At 37.2% G+C, this 20271-nt stretch overlaps 1 long non-coding RNA gene across 1 annotated transcript in view; it reads right to left on the bottom strand.

Annotated features, from left to right (window-relative positions):
- Positions 1–9413: 9413 nt before the first annotated feature.
- The window catches only part of LOC307002494, a 46590-nt gene continuing 35732 nt past the window's right edge, over positions 9414–20271 (bottom strand). Inside the window, exon 3 of the long non-coding RNA XR_013798485.1 lies at positions 9414–9856. This is a non-coding gene — a long non-coding RNA (uncharacterized lncRNA). The remainder of the gene's footprint in view (positions 9857–20271) is intronic.

The raw sequence follows: 20271 nt of genomic DNA, 5'->3' as shown, positions 1-20271 counted from the left end.
AGAGCTTATATTTTGAGATTCACTATATATTATATTGAAAAATATATTTGAAGGTAACATTGTGTCCCTCAACTTCTATTTTTGATCAATATAATCTTATTAATATTTGCAAAATGTAGTCTATATTTTAGAAAAGTTCAGATTGTTTGTGAAGATACTGCCTGCACTTTTACCATTGAAGACAGAAACTCCACAAATTGTTTACATTTAAAAGTATTTGATAAATTATTTAGATGATAAAACTCTAAAACTTCAATTTCACTGGATCTAGCATAATAGCTATTTTTAAATATATAACCATAAAGCATATTATGAAATGAGTAACACACCACTCCAGATGTTTGTGTAAGTTTTCCATTGATTATGGCAGCAATTAACTAACTGATTGGCTAATTTAGCAGCTATGTACTGTATATGTTATCAGATCTGAATTAAATCTCAAACATCAGTATGCCGTCGCTGTCGGGCGGAAACCTTGTTTTTCAGATACATCGCCGTTTTCAATTCGTTTTCATAAATCATTAGCCTACTATTGGTCACCCTTTACGTCTGTCTGTGGGTTTTTGCAAATATTTAAGAGATGAATAGCATTTAAAATAGCTTGTGACTAAATCTCGCGACTTCATTGGATCCTCAAACTGTCAGTCAAACCTCATATCTCCGCCCCTATCGTGAATGAAGTGCCACGTGCAAATCATCTCTGCTTGTTTGCAATGCAAGCGTAAATAAAGAACTGGTTGTTTGAATAAGTACATCGTTTTATTATTATATAAAGGCTAATGTTTTATGTATTTGAGGGGCGGAGAAGAGTGTCTTAGTCTAGCATTTGTCATTGAATCATAAGCAACACTGCTTTAAATAGCCTGACTTTTCTAACATTAGATTTTGGACAAATGACAGAAAAAACTGAGTAACCCCATAGCTATAATAAACGTAATAACCTGTAAGTTGATGTAACGTGATGCAGCAGCCATTCCAATGACGGACAAAACATGTATGTCCCAAATTCTCAGAAATTTGCTGGTCAAAAACCTTGTAACTAGCTTGATTTTGGTAAAATTTGAATAATAGAATGACACATGCAAGAGTCTGACCATATCAATAATATCAACTTCCATATCAACTTCGACAATGCAGTGTTTTACCCTTTCCTGAAAAGTACTGTATTCGTACATACAGGGTTTCCGCCCGACAGCGATGATGTGTAAAAAAACAACGGCATCAGTAGATCACACAGATACAGTGTTCAGTGACACTGTGTTTGGAACGGCACTGATGTCTTCACTTTTCCTAATCCCCTTCATACACTTTCCTGTGTTGATAGACCGGATCTCAGACCCTTGACCGTAAATGCTCGGCACCACGACCAAAGCTGCGGAGAAGAGAATTAAAGGTATTAACGTCAGGCCGTCTGTTTTCTTTCTCATTTTTGTTGGTTATGAACCACGGTCTGTGTGCTTTTGCAGGATACTTTCCAGCAGGAAAAAGAGAAAAAAAAAAGAGGAAGCGGGGATTTCTGAGTGGCAGGTGTTGAGAGACTTCTCCCATCATAGACCATTTATGCTCATTTTTAACGAACGCTCTGACAGAGGTGGATGTCAGGCCGTTTCTGTGGGCACCTGCTTCCTCCAACACGCTGGAGGTCAGGACGGGGTCGCGAGAGAGTCAGTGGGTGGGGTTAGTCAGTTTGACTGACAGCCTTTAATGCGGTATGTTAACGCTGGAGCTATAGCACACGTAGGCCAGAGGGGGAAAGGAATGAAGAAAAGTATAGATTGGCCTCCAAAATAAACAAAAAGTCATTGTCTGTCAAATGATGACACAAGGAGTGCATGTACACACACGTCCACGTAAAGCCATTCACGTGCACATAAAACGCCTAAAATTACAGCTAAACGTCAAGTATGTTTAGATTACTGACCAAAGAAGTTTATATGAACGTGTACTTTTGAAAGAAAAACATAACCCGTTCTTGCCACGCCATCGTCCGGACACGATTATCCATCTGATCGCTGCAATTACCAGCTTCATATATTTTTAAGACACCCTTGGCTCCTGCAACAGACCCTATGACTCCATCAAAGAGAGGAAAATGGGGAAAATAACACTGCAAAAAGAGCTTTCATGGGTCTTCAGGTAGGAGTAACTCAGCCGGACGCTTTCCCAGCTCGTCTAGGTGAGCTGCACAAAAGGCTAAAAGCATTAAAACACTATTTCGTTTTACAAGCATTACCTCTGATTGCAAAGTTATTGCACGCTTTATTAAAGAGCAGCTGCGCTAGGTTAAATGTTCAGCCAACTTACATGATTTCTTTTTATTCTTCTTAGGTTTACTTTTCTGAGATCAATAGGAACATAAATTACGTTGAATATTAACTGATGAACAGAGGCCTAGAAAAGGAAAGCATGTCGAGACAAACTTTGATTAAAGTCGTAAAGATAGAGGAAACACAAACCGAAGGAAACGGCTTCAGATAAGCCTAGACAATATTTCCCAATTGTTCTCATTCACCAACTGAATAATTTTACATTCTCATTCACGACATTAATGCATTTAGGTGTGTGTGTAGAGCCCAGACTTGTGTAACCAGTGCGGTTCATGATGTTTTTCAAGTATGACACAGTTCAGGATCATTATACTGGTATTGCAACCACAATCGCCCTCAGCACATTCATGTCAGTACTTTGCTGGAATATTTTCATGATCATTCTGTGAACACAGTCTAATTTTGCTTAATGCAGTCAGTACAGAATTCATATGTATATTTTTTTATGTGTTTTTTTTTTTTTTTTTTTTTTTTGATAATAAATACAAAAAAATGCTTCAAATTCATTCGTTTTGGCCTGTAATTAGTTTAGATGCTAGCAGGCCCGAACACGGTAAAGAGGTCAAACTGCATGCATGGTGGCCGTGCTGTTAAACAATAAGGCCATGTTCTCAATAACAAGCTCAACTGACTGATGACTTCATGTCTACTTGATGAGCTGTCAAAACCCATCAGAAAGCACGGTTCATGAAGAACGATGCCAGCATTCCTCTCCACCACCCTGTTAAATGCCTGTGTGTGTTGCTCCTGGTTGCTATAAACATTTAGGTAATTTGCATTGACTTTGTGATACTGTAATATTTCCTTGGAGATGTTATCTGCTCAGGTTTGGTGTGCTGCCACATATGCAGTGATCTGATGTGCCTTCGGTCTTGACAAGGTGAGTGCAGAGCCTGCAGGCCCACGATGCATTGCTGTTCACTGAGGCAGAAGAGGAGGCAACGAGCCAACGGCAAGCGCGAGATTTCATAAGCACTTAACTCTGATGAAACCAAAAAATACGGGGTGAGATGACAGAGTTAAAAAAATGAGTGTCAGGGTTTATGTCACTCTGAATCTGTCTTTGTGGGTGGGTGTGTCTTCGTGTGTGTTTCTGAAACTCAAGCATGTATGTAAGCTTTTAATCTCATGCAGCACAAAGAGATCATTTTTTCAAACCCACAGCTATCTATAGTGTCTCTAATTAACTAAATATATATCTATAGTGTCCCCGAGTACTAAATAAACTGTCTTCAGACCACAGGAAAGAAGAACAATTGATATTGTTGGGGAACAGTTTCCTAAACAGGTAATAGCTGTTCATAATTTTATTAAGTGTGACATTTGACATGAACATAGGAAACTGTGTTGCATTAGAAGTTAGACAAGTAAAAAGGCAATTTTTAAAAAGTTTTAAGATGTTAACTGCTTTAAAAAAAGAATACATAATTCTTATATAACAATATTATTAATAATATGTATGAATTGCTATTTTATATTCCTAAGGCCATTAAATTGATATATTTTCATGTTTTAATTGTAAAATAATCACCAAGGTAAGTGAGGATGAAAAACATGTTTCGCTCCAGTCATTAGCAGTGGGATGATTTGTGTACTAACCACTTGGCAGTTCATCGGCAATCTTTTCGCAGACGCATTAATGCACTTCCAAGTTTATCTTTCATACAGCGTGGGTGGTAATGATTTGATTTGCCCAGTGCAGTCACAGAAGATGTTTCCTCATTAGAGTACAGAGCAAAAAGAAGCTGTCCACCCCGCTGTGTATTAATGATGAGTGAGAGCAGGACTGTTCATCTCAAATAAGTACAGCCAAGAGGTTCCTCCACCGATCAGGAGATAATACACATAAATTACCCGTCAAGATATTCATCAGAGGTTTTCATCAAGTTTTTTTCCATACAAGTTTGTCTTGCTATATACATGTGAGGACATTCCATATGCGTAATGGTTTTTATACTGTACAAACTGTATATTCTGTCCCCTTACACTGCCCCTATCCCGAAACCATCACAGGAAACATTCTGCATTTTTACATTTTTAATAAAACATTGCTTTTTATGTTTTTTAAGCTATTTAAATTATGAGGACTCATGAAATGTCCTCATAAATCACGTTTAAGTTGTAGTGTAATACACATGTCCTTACACAAATTTGTGTTCTCATAAATCACATAAACAAGAACACACACACACACACACACACACACACACACACACACACATGTATACATACACACGCAAACACACAGAACAATAATTTTATTTAATCAAGCAACATAATATCTTGACTGTAGTGCAGTATTAGGGCTTTTGATTTCCCATCACTGCTGTGCATATTGACATATTTTATTCCTTAAGCTGTGGCTACATTACACATCTCACAAGTCAAATGCTGTCTTGGCTCGTCTGTATACCAAGACAATTGTGTAAATACAGAATGTCACAATTCTGTCAAATTACCCTAGAACAGCTTACAATGGCTGGAGAGAACATATTAAAATGGTATATGGGAAGTTGTTCTCTGGGTGAGTCATTTGGACTTTCAAGTTCACCGTGAATGAGTCATTTGGAGTTAGCACAAAGGCTAATTGTTCTCCAGTGGCCTTGGAGGCAATTTATGTTAATTCTGAGCGTACAGTCAAGACACGCTTAATTTTAGTCTGCTTAAAAACAATGACATATAGGAGTCAAAACAAAAAGAGGCCCCACACAAAATCCTCACATTTATCAATCAGTGACAGAATCTCACCGAAAGCAAATGAATTATTTCTGAGGCTGTTACCCACAGGGGGGGAAATCACCTTTAGCCTCCAAAGAATTTTCAATGTGTGCATACCTGCATACACTCCCATTCCCATGTACACACACACACACACACACACACAACACACACACACACACACACACACACACACACACACACACACACACACACACACACACAAGCTTATATACCGCTGCATTGTTCACTGCAATAATGATCCTAACATAGGAGTGTGCAGATACTATACATTTTTTGAAGATTATTCAGTAATATTGTAATCCCAAAGCACAATTAATCAGTTTAGAAAGCAGTAAGTCTGGGAAACAGGACCGAAAACTCAAAGATCAGAGTCAATGTTTGCATTGAGTGTTAGAGGGCAGACTACTGTTTCTAGATCTAATCTTCTGCTGAACATGAAAGGAGATACTTGGAAAAAATGTCTGGTCGCTCAGTTATTTAAGTATTTTTTCGCATTAGCTATGTTTCCATAACCCTGTTTTTATGCATATTTTGAAGTATCACATCAGAAACGAGTGATGGGAACCCTTAACTTTTTTACACATTTTTGTTTACGCTTAAGGTGTTTTTTGATATGTGAAAAAGAGTAATTGCGAATAGTGGGAGATGGAAAGACATTACACAATACATTCTAACCGCTGATGGTGTTTTATTTACTATTGGTTACTAGGTTACCAATACCGCAGTCATCCGCTCGAACAACTTGATGGAAACGCACGGATCAACGAATTCAATAAAAGATCTGGCTCAAAACTGAAACTTGTTCCGGAATCGAACACCATTGAGATTTCCTGTAAATAACGACATTTCAGTTTGTCTCTCATTGTGTCAAATAAGCTTGATAGAGAATCATGACGATTGATGTTTATATCTTAAAGTTCCCCTATTGTGCTATTTTAAAGGTTTCTCATTTTATTTTGGAGTCTCCTACAATAGGTTTACATGAATCCAAAGTCCACACTTTAGTTTTCTCATAATATACAGTACATTGCACATCACCTCATTTCTCAGAGTCTGAAAACAGTTCTTTAGAAGATTCAGGCTCTCTAAACCCCTCCCTTATGAGAGCCTTCTCTGCTCTGATTGGTCAGATGGCTCAGTCTGTTGTGATTGGTCGATCGCTTACAGTGCATGTCGGAAACTAAACGCCTGTTGCCATATCTGAACTTCATCTCCGGAAGCTTCCTCTGTGCTTGATACAGTGATCCCAACAGCAACAATGGCGTCGCTTTTTCCATATCAATTCCAGTGCAAGTCCTCAATCTTTTGAAGTGTATTCTCGACATACTCTTCCAAACCTCAGCAACAACTACAGTGTTTGAGAACGGGGAAGAGCAGACGTTGTTCACGGGCAGCCAATGAAGAGCTTAGGCTGGCATTATTCAAATTTGTTACATTGTTACTGCGGTATGTCACAGGAAGTGAGACTGGAGTTGCTGACGGCAGTTCAGAATCGATTCTTTATCTTAGCAGACGATAACTTTATTCATCGTGCACTTTGATCTTTAAAACTTCACGAACAGCTATATTACACACTGCATGAAAGATAATGTTCGAAAAAGCATAATAGGGGCACTTTACAGTTTTTTCCAACTGCTTACACACAAAATATTTTTATGTCACACGATTTTTGAAACCTCTCACTCAAAGTGCAAAACTACACACCAAATCTTCAAAACTATAAGCTATTTCTCAGCATTTGTCTCAGTTTTCAATAGCATAAAACACTTTTTTCAAAACACTACACACAATTCTCTACCTAAAACACAAAAATCTAACAGGAAGTGACTTGCTTTCCTTTTCCAAACACAACCAATCAAAATGCTACACTTATTCACCAGGTCACACACACACACACTCCTCACATGTGCAAACACTACAGTAATTGCTGATCACTAACCAATCACAGCTTTACTGTAGTATAGGCCTACAAACAGGTCAAAGGTCAGATTACCTGTTTTGAACAAAGGATGCCAATAAAGGACAGAGACCAACACACAATTGTGTTTTTACTGTATTCTAAAGAATATACTTTTGGTTTACATATGTTTATGGTTTTTGTTGTATGCTACTGTATACAGTAATGTTTGGCCTGATAAATATTTTCTGTTTCTACATTGCATTGCTGTTCACAGTGTACTTGTTACCGCTCTCAGTAGATTACTTTCACTGTAAAACATTGTATTGAAATGTAGATATACGCCTATGAATGACCAAAAAACTTTAGATTTAGAACAACAGTGTTTACATGATATATCCAAAAATGTACTATTATGAAAGAAGTGTTTGCCATTTGATGCAAATGCTTCAATCTGACGTGTGTTTATGGCATTTTGAATGCAGTGTTACATTTTGAAGGAGATGTGAGGCATTTTGCATTTTGTGTGTGCAGTTTTGGGAATTGTGTGTAGAGTTTTGAAAAAAAGCGACATTGTTTTAAAAACGTGTGTAAGCAATTGGAAAAAAACTGTAATATCTTCATGCCTTCTGGTTGCATCAAGCAGATTAGATGTGGTCGATAATAGTTTATATTTTGATTATACAAGCAATCAAAGAGATGAGATACGCTATATTTCACTAAGATTGTAATATAGCACTCAAATCATATTTATTTTGAGATTTTTTTTTTTTTTTTTTTTTACATTTTGGAGTTTGGCAGCCCTTATCTCAATCACTTTCGTTACTCAGAAAAATGTGGCCACGAAATTCTCCAGAAATTCTTAAACAAACTTGGAAGGAAGCAATAACATCACACAGTTTTGAATGATAAACAGATAAACAGTGCACGAGGAGGTTGATTATAACACTTCACATCTGGGATTTAACATGACTGAAACATCTAAACAGCAACAATTAATTGGATTGATGGATGGAGGGATGATTCACGTGTGCAACATCCTCAGGCAAAACATGAGCTAATGCTCTTCTCACTTATGGAGACTGAGAAACAAGCTTTCATTAAAAAAAAACATTTCCAAACTGCTTACTTAGATACAGTGTTGACTGTACTGATTTGATCCAAGCACAATCTTAAAGACAGCAGACCTCACACACCTTTTGCGAAGGAAAAAACCTCAACCACTGCTCGTCACGAGCTCTTGTCTTCTCCGTGGTTATTAGATTGAGGTCTACGTTACAAATTCTTCATTTTATTGAGGTGATAAATCTATCAACTCTCCAGTGCTATGATTTTTTTGTCTTTCCTTTCAGAGCAGATGTGTGGCATAAATAAACAACTGGTTTCTTCTCCTTGTCTTTCATAATTGCTTTTTCCCTCCCTGAGTATTTGTTATTGGAGGGGCATGTCTTGCTGTTTGTGTGTGTTAGTGAAGTCTTCTGTCAAGATGTACACACTTATCATGGTGACAGTAATCCTAGCTGAGCTGTCTGTGTGTGTGTGTGTGTGTGTGTGTGTGTGTGTGCGTGTGTGTGTGTGTGTGTGTGTGTGTGTGTGTGTGTGTGTGTGTGTGTGTGTTGAAAACAGCCTGCAGTATATGTTTAGTCACAGTTGTGTTTGTTACATACAGCATGTCAAACGGAGCACATCTTGATGTTTTTGACAGATACCTTTCTTCCACAATGAAACAAATAAAGATACACAGTTGCTCCTTTTTCAAGTTTAGAAATAAAAAAGATAACAAGATGAGGGAAGGAAAGGCATTTTTACTGTTGAAACTGGTGGCATTCCATTAATATGCACCATAATCTTTTTTTTTAAGAAGAGTTAACTTAGCATGAAACGTATCGATCAAACACATTCCCCCTTAAAATGGTGATTTTGGCCTGTCTTGACATTTCACAAATTTTGATTTAATCTGAATTTTGATTTTCAAACCACTAAACTGTAGTTAATTTAATACATATTTTAAAACAATATTCCTAAAACATAATATTTAGGAATTAAATACAATGAATTGAAACGTAGCATTACTTAAAATTGTGACACCCAAGACATAGTTTCAAGTTCCAACCCTTTCTAGCACCGTGGGAAGATATCATCAATAGGCCTATCTAACTAACATTTTCCCCTAAACTAGCTTCAACTGAGCTACCTAGTTTTGCAAGTTTGTGAAAAAGGACAAAATTTGCAACTTTCATTTTTATTTTTGAAATTGTAAAAAAATTTGCCTATATCTTTCATTTTATATAATGTATAGATTACAAAATCACACAAAACAGGGTTTTAAAATGTATTCAGACGTGATTTAATAACAGCGCGGCTAAAATTGTAATCCTATTTAATATACAAATTACACCAGCTCATTTAATATTTACTGTAGATATCACGTTAATATGACCATCAATATTCTCTGAAGGTTAATCACATACCTCCCCAAAATAAAAGAAAATGTGTACCCTATTCGAGGAATGTGCATGCACGTTTTTATTAAATATACACAGAAAAGGCAAAGATTACAGTTCAGATAAAAGTGAAGCACTCATTTAGAAGCACACATTTACTACCACCGACCCACAGTAGCGACAGTAGTGGCTTTTCTTTTTTTTGTTCCTCCCGGCAGACATCAAGAAAACAGAATCAAGTAAATGTGTGTGTCTGTGTTTTATGCGCGGCCAGTTTGTTCCTGTTATACTCCCACACACCCATGCAGGTTTCCACTAGCTCATCTGAAGAACTCAATCCCTCCCGAATTACAGGGAGATTTAACTAGATTATCCACTGGGTCCTCGCCCGCTGAGAAAACCAGGCCCGACGCAGCGACGCTGGGCCAGCACCTGTTCCTCCACAGCTGCTCTATAGCAAAAGAGATAGAGGGAGCGAGAGAGAGAGAGAGAGAGAGAGAGAGAGAGAGAGAGAGAGAGAGAGAGAGAGAGAGAGAGAGAGAGAGAGAGAGAGAGAGAGAGAGAGAGAGAGAGAGAGAGAGAGAGAGAGAGAGAGAGAGAGGAAATGAGAAAGAGACACTCACAGAGAAACGTCTGAACTAACTGTTTCCCTTTCCACTCTAATTAATACAATTAATTCAAAGAAATGGGTTCAAAAATTTTTTTACACTTGCATAGCGGTTGCCAAGCATGCTTAATACATCATAACGTAATAGTTAGTGCAAGTATAAAATGACATAATAGTAATAACAAATAACATAATAGTTTCTCCATTACTTCAACATAGTCATCAAATCAAACTCTTAATGAATAGAATTTGAATGCTGAAATATTGGCTGTAATAAAATGCAGCAATTTACTGCAAAATCCAAACAAAACAGGTGCAATTTGCACAAATTATCAGGTCTGAAACCCTAATAGCTCAGCATGGCATCGCTAAAAACACATTACACAAACCTTATGGCATTAGACTAGTTTCAACAGTGAAAAAAATAAAATAAATGCTAAAAGCACTTTAAAATTAACACTCAAAAAATTTACATATACATCCAATTTACTGCAGTTTCCAGCAGAAATGAACACTAGTGGCAGTAAAACCCCAACTACTCATTTTTTTCACACAAATTATGATTAAGGGGCAGATTATCGATTAATAAATACTTATTTTCGTGCGGTTCTTTGCAGAATACCCTCAAAACACTTTTATCATAATGTATGATTTGTTAACTATTACATTCTGAAGTTTATCATCACATAGCCAGATAACCAGCAACATTATGTGGTTTTTCTGACAGTAAACTTGCACGGTAGCTCATCTGCTACAACATTGCACTTGTGATGCGGAGCACTCGAGTACGAGTCCCGTGAAACGCAAGTCACAACTAAAGAGCTCAAAGACTAGTAGAAACAAGCTAAAATGACATGGTTGCGTAAGCAAATGTGTTTTTATCTCGCAATTGCTTTAGTAAACACTAGATTTAGGTTTAGGGTTTAGTGTAGTTGGTACATTATTTTCAAACGTTTTAATCTGTCAGCGCCACTCACCGGACATTTCCTCTCCCAACTGCAACGATAGCTACAATAGCCAATGTAATAAAAAGTTGCCAGTATAACCCCTCCAGTCTTACTCGCCCCGCAGTCTCTAGTGCACCTAGTGCACATCAGGGGAGGGAGGATTACCTGCACAGCTCTCACTAGCTGGCTTCTGTTATGTAAAGGACTCGAACCTACTGGACACTAGAGACTAAGGTCTCTTCATGGAGTATGGGACCTGGACAGCTCTCACTAGCTCACTCACTCACATCCGGGTCACGGCACCAATCTAACCCCTCCGGTCCTACTTTCCCTGCTCCGAGCGGGACTCAAACCGGCATCTCCAGCATGGGGGGCAGTAGCGCTAACAAGGACACTAGAGACTACGGTATCTGCACGGACTACTGTACCTGCACAGCTCTCAGTAGCTGGCCTCCGTTACACTAGATTCAGAATGTGATTCACGATCATCTGTTTAGGATGAAACTGAACAGGCTTTTTGCACCACTCACTGGACCTTTAACTTTTAAAGTATCGCAAAATATGGAATATGCAATATTTGCACATATAATTTGTGCAAAAATGTCGTAACAGGCAGGTTTTTTCCTATGAGCCTGGGTTGATTGTTTTTTAAATTAGTGAACAATAATGAAATATCAGTAAATTCATTGTTGTCATTGTTTGTTTGTGCACAGCTTAGCATTGTCTATCCATAATGACCTTTAATAGACTGTTCTAAGACCAGCTATTCAAAAATGCAAGAACACTGCATACACATGCGTCTTTGGCTGCTGTACTAAATCTTATCTCAATGTTTTTTAAGCATCTTACACCATGAATGTTGCAAACCTGCGTTCATTTCCACTCCATTGCTGTTAAACACAATAACTCGTCCTGCTTGAACGCCTCTTCACTTACACACTTGCTGGCACTCTGCTCTGATCTTTTGTTACTGGATAAATTTTAGATGGATTACTTTTCACCGTAATCCGGCTTTATTCTTTTGAATCTTCAGACTAAATCTCAGTTGACAGAAGATGATGAAAAATCTTCATCTGTATTTCTATTCATTGAGCTCCTCAATAACCACACCTAACACTGAATGGATCTTCAAAACTGCGTGTAGTTACTTGATAGTTGTGAGAATATAATCATTACGATTGGACATTTCTAGGGCTTAATAATTGACAATGCGCTGATAAGAAAGGTTGCGCAAAGCCTTTTTGAACACTGTGATTTGTTATCTGAACGCAATGTTTTTTAAAACGCTGTCATTTGCAGGACATAGGAAGAGGACGTGTCTCAAACTCTCTTATTAGAGACCTTGATACTAGTCTAAACACTATGGCTTCAAAGTGTTGGCCCAGGTGGGAATAAAGACGGTGATGTAATGCAAAGATGTAATGTCTGGCTGTCTCATACCTCAACGTTATTTGGTCATAAATAATTAGAAATGATAGAACTACCTTCGCTTGTCAGGTGAGAACACAGCACAACTAATAACTGAGGTTAGGGCAAAAAAACGAAGAAGCCACGAAATGCCAAAACGTTAACTATACACGGAAACATGTTGCGGGGGTTGCTAGGAGACATGTAAACAAACATTGTTGTGAGAAATGGGTGTTGTTTCAATGAGCCTGCAGGTGACAAGGCCAAAACGCCTAAGGAGCCAGTTCCACAGGAAACAAAGCCAAGTATCATTCATGGCACATTCCGTGAAAGTAATTGTTTTAACTTTTCACCTCGTTCAGTTCACCTATCAGACAATAGATGCAACATTGTTTTAACTGTTGATTCAATGATTATTATAATTACGCCTATGTTAATTAATTAGTGCATCCTAATAAAAGATTGAACAATAGATGCAAGATTGTGCTATTGAGAATATAGTCATAACTTATGGTAGTGGACAACCTGCTGTGATTATACAGTAACGATGACAGAATTTACATTTTAGTGTGAACTACCCATTTAAGCAGCATCTAAAATATAGACCCAACATGTAAATGAAGCAGTTCATCTTGTAGTGTTGAAGCCAAGTCCAGCTAAACTGAGACCAAGACCAGAGTGTGTTGAGACCAAGACAAGACCAAAACCCGACCAGCACTCCTCAATTTCATGTCTCATTATTCTTAATTGTATTTATTGATTAAATGTAAGACACTATACAATCAAATTAAAAAACTATAGCAACAAAATATTTGGTTGCAGAGATGGCACACATGTAAGTTGAGAAATAAAATTATACTTTTAAATATTAAACTAAAACTCATTTATCATTTAATGAGCGAGTCACTGAATCATTTATTCAACCGATTCGTTAACGAAACGCCATGTGTGTTTCTTGAAAACGCACAACAGTTCTGCTATGGATTTGTTTGAAACTATTTTCATTGCACAAATAGCAAAAACGTGTGTCTAAAATTGTATCTAAAATGTAAGACACTTACAGTAATATTAACTTCTTGTTTATTGAAGGTTTCTATAAAATCAATACCACATTTGCAATTATGCTCATATTCGTGGAAACAGCTCTCTTGAAATTGTGAAATTGTTTAAAGCTACAATAAATATTGTTTTTCTCACCGCTAGGGGTCGCTAACCTCTTACAATAACACAGCTGTAGGTTGATGATGCAGTGATAAGCAGAATGATGGGACTTGCTGTCATGCTGATGGATCTAATAATGTGTATGGATGAGTGAAAACATTTATGTTTTTTAACATTACAGCGGTATGAAGCAGGTCGCGATTCCTAATAAGACACAGATATCAGCGTCACACGTGAGTCCCGCGGATATAAAGGAATAAGGACATTTAATTCTACCGAACTACCCGCAAGTGCTGAATTACTACTCACACAGGTCAGTTTATTTGACAAATTAAACTTGAGGTAACGCAGCACTGTTTCATTTGGTCTTATGTTACACTATCATACTAAACAGCATTTGAGTGTGTTGAAAGTTTTCTAGTTTGTTTGCTATATTAGACTAGCAGTAAGCTATATAAATATTAGAATAACATACTGATCATATTCTAACATTTCATCATGCTGAGCTATATACTGTAACATTGATTTGTTTGTACATTTCTGTATAATAAAGTACATGTAAAAGTGGCGTCCCTGTCAAGTCGAAGTTTGTCATGGAAGTGGGGCTCGTTTAGTACCTGTTAAGTTAAATTCTTGAAATAAATCAACTTTTTGATGATATTCTAATTATATGACAAGCACCTGTGTATATATATATATATATATATATATATATATATATATATATATATATATATATATATATATATAAAATCTGAATTAAAATTTATGAAAAAATACCATTTATTTACATATGATATCCACTTAATACTTTTGTTGCATTTATTTTTTTGCTATACAGGCTTGCTTTCAGCTCACTAATCTATATAGATTAAAGATATGATAAATTTGACTATATTCAGTGTTTCCGCCATGTTTCAATGGTTCATGGTGAGTCATTAGTAGCCACACTATTAGCTATGTATTACACACTTTCCTTACGGCTGACAGCAAATATACTTTTCTTCAATGGCACTGGTAACCAGAATGAATAAAAACATATATATTTGTTTTTAGTTTCTGTTTTAATTTTAATTAATTTTAATGTTTTCTTGCCATTTTTATTTGTTTTATGTCTATATAGCTTTTTATTTATTTATTTCAGTTTTAGTTATTTTAACAGTTAAAATAATGTAAAGAAAAAATACATGAAAATAAAAAATTTTGGTTTATGCTTTATTGGTCCCCAATATATAATCTGTTGACAATAAGTAACGTTGCACCTACATGTCCACTAACTCTCGTATTAGTAGACTCTTAGGTTAGGGTTAGTAGAATAAGTTGACATGTACTTGGACAGTTACTTATACTGTAGTCAGTAATGTCTGTTGAGGAGCATCACAATAGGTGTTCGGAGATATTAAGTAGACAGTTTACTAATACTCTAATGAGAGTTAGTTGACATGTAGTTGCAAAGTTACTTAGTCAACAATGTCGAAAGGGGACCATCAAAATAAAGTGTTACCAAATGTTTTATGTTTATATTTTACTCAACTACAATCAGAATCATCATACATTGGTGATGTAATGTCGTCTCCAGGTCAGTTCCTGTGTGTGGGGCCTGAAATTACATCTGAAAACTGAAAATTAAGTTGTCATTTTTTTCCTGCTGTAGGGCAGTTAGGACGGGGCCTGTAGTAATAACTTGTCTGTGCATGAGCTAATCTACAAATACAGTGTCTGACCTCTGATGACCCCTGCTTACATTTCTTGCATTTCAGCAGGCCTCGCATTTGCTTTCACTGTTTCTCTTGACAGCTTGCTGGCAGAGAAGAAAGTGAGTTTTTGAAAATATATTTCCAAAAAAAAACTGAATGACTGAAAGAGGAAATGCAAGGCTTGATTGGTATGCACTGTCTGCGGCCTTTCAGATTCATTCTATTTTGAAGGCCGATACTTGCACGCCGGTTTCGATGCTGTTCCACTGAACCGGGCCGACCAGCGCATTCCACAGATGTGCAGAACACACACTCCCATGTGCACCATGTAAATACATTAGCTGACAGGACACATGCACACACAGACACTCAAACGGAGCATCTCGGATCAGCAGAAACTACGTCTATGACAAGGTAATCACACACAACAATGTGTGTGTGTGTAAGCACTCTCAAGCTCTGTCTTCCTGGTCAGATGCCCACACACACACCCAGTTCTATCAATCACTGTGCATTCTAAAAATGATTTAGCCATTCAGTAATAAAGCCCGCCGGACACATTCAGACTTGCACATAGAAATAGAGAACTCAAGAAACCCAATGCTACTCTAAAGGACATACTTGCTTTTCAGCAAGCCACTCTTTCACACCATTTGGACAACGCAATGCTGAAATGGTTTACAATAAAAGTGGTGCTCAGGGAAAGACCATAGGTAGAATTACACTAAGCATTCTGGGACTTCATGCCAGTAATTCATTTGGCGTGATGGAGGATCTACACAGGGCAACGCTGAAGTGTGTAACAACCACGGTCAGATAAACAGTACAATGCTTAAAACTTAATTATGGGCTCATTTATCCAATGTTTAGCAATAACTAACTAGTGATACTACTAACTTAACACTTAACAGTGGGGTAACAGTGGTACAGCTGTTATATAATGTGGTAAAGTACTTTTTCCAATGCTACATCGCTACATTTAATGTGACACTGTTATGCAGTGTTGGGGATTAACTAACTAAAAGTAGCAACATTACCAACTTAACTACATTTAGCAGTGGTGTGACAGTAGTGCCGCGTTTCCAGTACCAAGCTTTCAAATGTGTAGCGCAACATGCTACGTTTAATGTGACACTGTATTGCATACGCAGCTTTACTCTCAAACTGCACACAATTAAATATGCACGTTCTTAAATGAGCTTCTCTCATATGCAGCATTGCAACATCTGATTCTTAGTGATAATATGTAAATGATTGGACTGAATGGTAAATTAAGCCATTTTTCCCTGTTTTGTGAAATGCTGCTGTTCATCTCTAAATTTTCAAATGAGTGTCTTCTATTCTTTTATTTATTTTTAAAGTTTTGTTTATTACTACCTAGCTTTGATTCTGTCACACTAACTGGCATTGATTCATACAAAATTCCATTATTAGAAGATTAGAGAAAGTTTATTGCCATTCCTGCTATATGCAGGTATGCAGTGGAATAAAATGTCGTCTCACTAGTATGCAGTGTAGTTTACAAAAATAACATTATGAGGACACATGGTTAGTAAAACAATTACTTCACTGTAAACAATATACATATTTAAATGATATTATTGCAAGCCAGCCTCATTGGAAATACATGATTCTTTGTATAATTCTGCTAAATATACCTGTACATTATTTTCACTTTGGAAACAAGCTACAATGCTAACACAGTCGCTCAAGTTTAATGTAGGGGTTTAGTGTAGGTGGTACGCATTAAGCTCTATTTTATTTCATCTCCGAACTGCTGTGATACATACAACAACCAATATAATAATACTCTGCCAGTCACATTTAACTGTTTTGGGGAAAATGTAAGACGCTATTTAACTGGACACTTCACTTTGAAAAGGCCATGAAACATGCTACAAAACAATATAATTTTGCAAACATGACACTGGGCTGTTTAATAAACCTGCATCTGCAATAGAGAACAAATTATATTGCTTATATAGAGCCACTTGTGGACATGTCATCTAAAAAAAGTGCAGTGAAACGTACCCAGAGCTACATATTTTATTATTTTGCAGAAATGTAGGCAGAGTCATGTATTTCCAATGAGCCTGGGTTGCATTATTTATACTGTATATACACAACACACATATATAAAAATACACAATGTCCCCTTAATTAGCTTAAATGCAGTTAGTAATTATTTGTTAGTTTATTTATTTTTAATTTTAATTTCTACTACATTCCAAAGCATAATTTCATACTCCACTACATTTCATAAAAACATTTAAATCCTCATTATTTTGAACAGAAGAAATCGACACCCGCCCTGAGGTGCAATAGGGATATCAGATTCTTTCCAATAAAACCGATGAATTGGTTCAACAATCCAACTGAACGATTCAGTTAGTGAATCGGCTGATCCAATTGCAGCTGTTCTCGAGTCAACAGCTGGGTTCCACTTGATCCAGAAAAAAATTTGCCAATAGCGATTTTCAATTCCTGAACAAGTTGAATCTTTCCAATAAACCAGATGAATTGGTTAACAAATCACACTGAAAGATTCAATCTGAGAATCGGACTGATTGCAGCTGTTCTTTAGTCAACTCACTGATTCAATGATCCAGTCAAAATGAGCCATGATATTATCAGAGCTTGAACGTGTGCACGACTGCTTTAAAAGGCGAGCTGTTTTGCCCATTAAATTGCTTGAATGTGGACATGTCCGCATTTGTGTGTCAACATCTGTACAGCGATTTTTGGTTAAATCACGCAAATTAATGTTAATGCATATTATCCGCTGCTGTAGCAGTTTCAAATGATATAAAACCAGTATGTTGGCATAGCGTTCATCTTAAAATGTTTCCGCAGTTTTTCCCTATGTGATGTCTTTGCATTGTATTTGTAGCCACATGTTTAGCTACACAAAATAAGTCTTTCCTCAAAAAAGCAGCCTGGCTGTGGTTAAGTCAGGAATACAGTTTCAAAGCATCGTCCCTGACCCCTATACGTTTACATGCAACATCTGAAAAAGAGAAATAGTAGAATGAATCTTGTAGTGTCTCCTGAAGCCTGCGGAGGGGACGTGTTGGCAGGCATCGGGGATCGCAGCTGTGGGCGATGTCACTCGGCACCCAGCGAATGTCAGCGTGAGCTAATGGCCCTTGTGTTGCTTCATCACACGGTTAAGTGCTGCTCCAATTTAAGTGAAGCTAAAATGACTGCACAGGCACTAATAAACCCATTCAGTACAGCTCCCTTCCCTTGAGGACAGCGTGTTTGTGAGTGCGTTCAAGGCCAAGTGCATGACACAGGTGTGTGTGTGAGTGTGTGTGAACCGTGGCTGTTATGCGGTTAGCTGCGATATTTTGCAGGTGCAGTTTCTTTTACACACTCTCTGGTATCTGGTTGCTCCCTGGTGTTTTCCATGAATAAGATACCACTGATCCTCAATTACTTCGTGAAATCCTTAATTAGTGATTGACTTTCCAGGAAGCATCTTGAGCATTTGCGGCAAAACCATTATAGATTTTTCATGCAGACTTACATGCATACAGTGAGTACGGAAGGATCATAGTTTTCTAGTAAAATCACAAATGTCTCTTTTAAATTTACATACTGTACAAGCTTCCCTCCCAACAAGTTGGTTTCACTGGTCAGCTGCTGTCGTGCAGGCTCCAAGACGAAAACCAGATGGTTACGTTCTAACATAAGCTCATGAAATTAATCACAGGCTCTGAAAGTTCTCAAAAACATGCTGTGATGTAAGATGAGTCAAAGCTACATACCCAACCAGTCAATGTTGCAGTTGTTTCTACATATGAGAGATATGTAGATCTTTTGCAACTTTGTAAAACTGAATGGTGGGGCTTATTCTTGTTCTTTCACATATCAGGCGTGGCGTGTGCACAAGATTCAAGTCCTTTATGGATACGCAATACATCCTTCTATCAATGGAACCAAGACATAAGTAATGTTCGTTCCCCTTTGAGCGGTTACTGACAGGCCTTTGGCAGCAGCTGGATGGGAGCAGGCGCTGGTGTCAGGGCTTGTCCTGGGTGAGCCTGGCAGCGTGCCATCAGGGCATCTGTAGAACAGTGGGATTAAGCAAGCTGTCTGTCTACTGGGCAGAATAGACTATTCATTTAGAAGGAATAGTATGGTTTGAGGTTGAACTTATTTAAATGTATTGACATGTTTGAATTTTCATGTTTTATGGAGATTTTCCATAGACATTATAATTTGTATACTGTGCAAACTATATATTCTCTCCCCTTACACTAACCCATAACTCTACCCATCACACAAAGTTTTTTGCATTTTTACATTTTTAAAAGACATGGTCCCTCATGGGGACCAAAAAATAAATGTAAAAAATCCCCACAAAGACCATTTTGGATATTGCCATCATTGCGGGGACAGTTTACCGGAACCATACAGACAGTTGTTTTTCAACGACTTTCCAAAAAATGTCCCCACATGGACAAGGAATTCAGATATATTTGTGGGGACATTTTGTCCCCATAATGTAGGATTTACCACACACACACACACGCACACACACACGCACGCACACACACACACACACACACACACACACACACACACACACACACACAAATTAGATTTTTGTCATTCTCCAGTGACACATCTCAGCCTATGTAGCACCTATGTACACCAAACTTTCCAGTTATACACTTAGCAGTATTATGTAGATATGTTCAGAGGGATTTGTTAATAAATCATTCCTGGCCTGATTTATGTGACATTTTAATAAATAAAAAATGTCGAAAATCGATTTTTTTAAGGCTATGGGCAGTATATTTTGATTTAGGTAATGCATATCCTGAAATCCCTCTGAACATCTTTTTTCATCTTGTATGTAATCAAAATGAAAAAATAATTTTGCACCTAGCTTTATCATATGTTCAGATCTATCTACCGAAAATATATGCAAACTTGTACATATTTAATGAGATAATGCCTAATTTGCATAATTAAACATACAAATTTCAAAAACTTGTAATACATTTTTTTTTTTTACTTGTGTAATCAACTGA

The sequence above is a fragment of the Phoxinus phoxinus genome (assembly GCF_949152265.1).
Source record: "Phoxinus phoxinus genome assembly, chromosome: 8".
NCBI lineage: Eukaryota > Metazoa > Chordata > Actinopteri > Cypriniformes > Leuciscidae > Phoxinus > Phoxinus phoxinus.
Note: the sequence above shows the minus strand (reverse complement) of the source record. Positions and strands in the feature narration are given on the sequence as shown.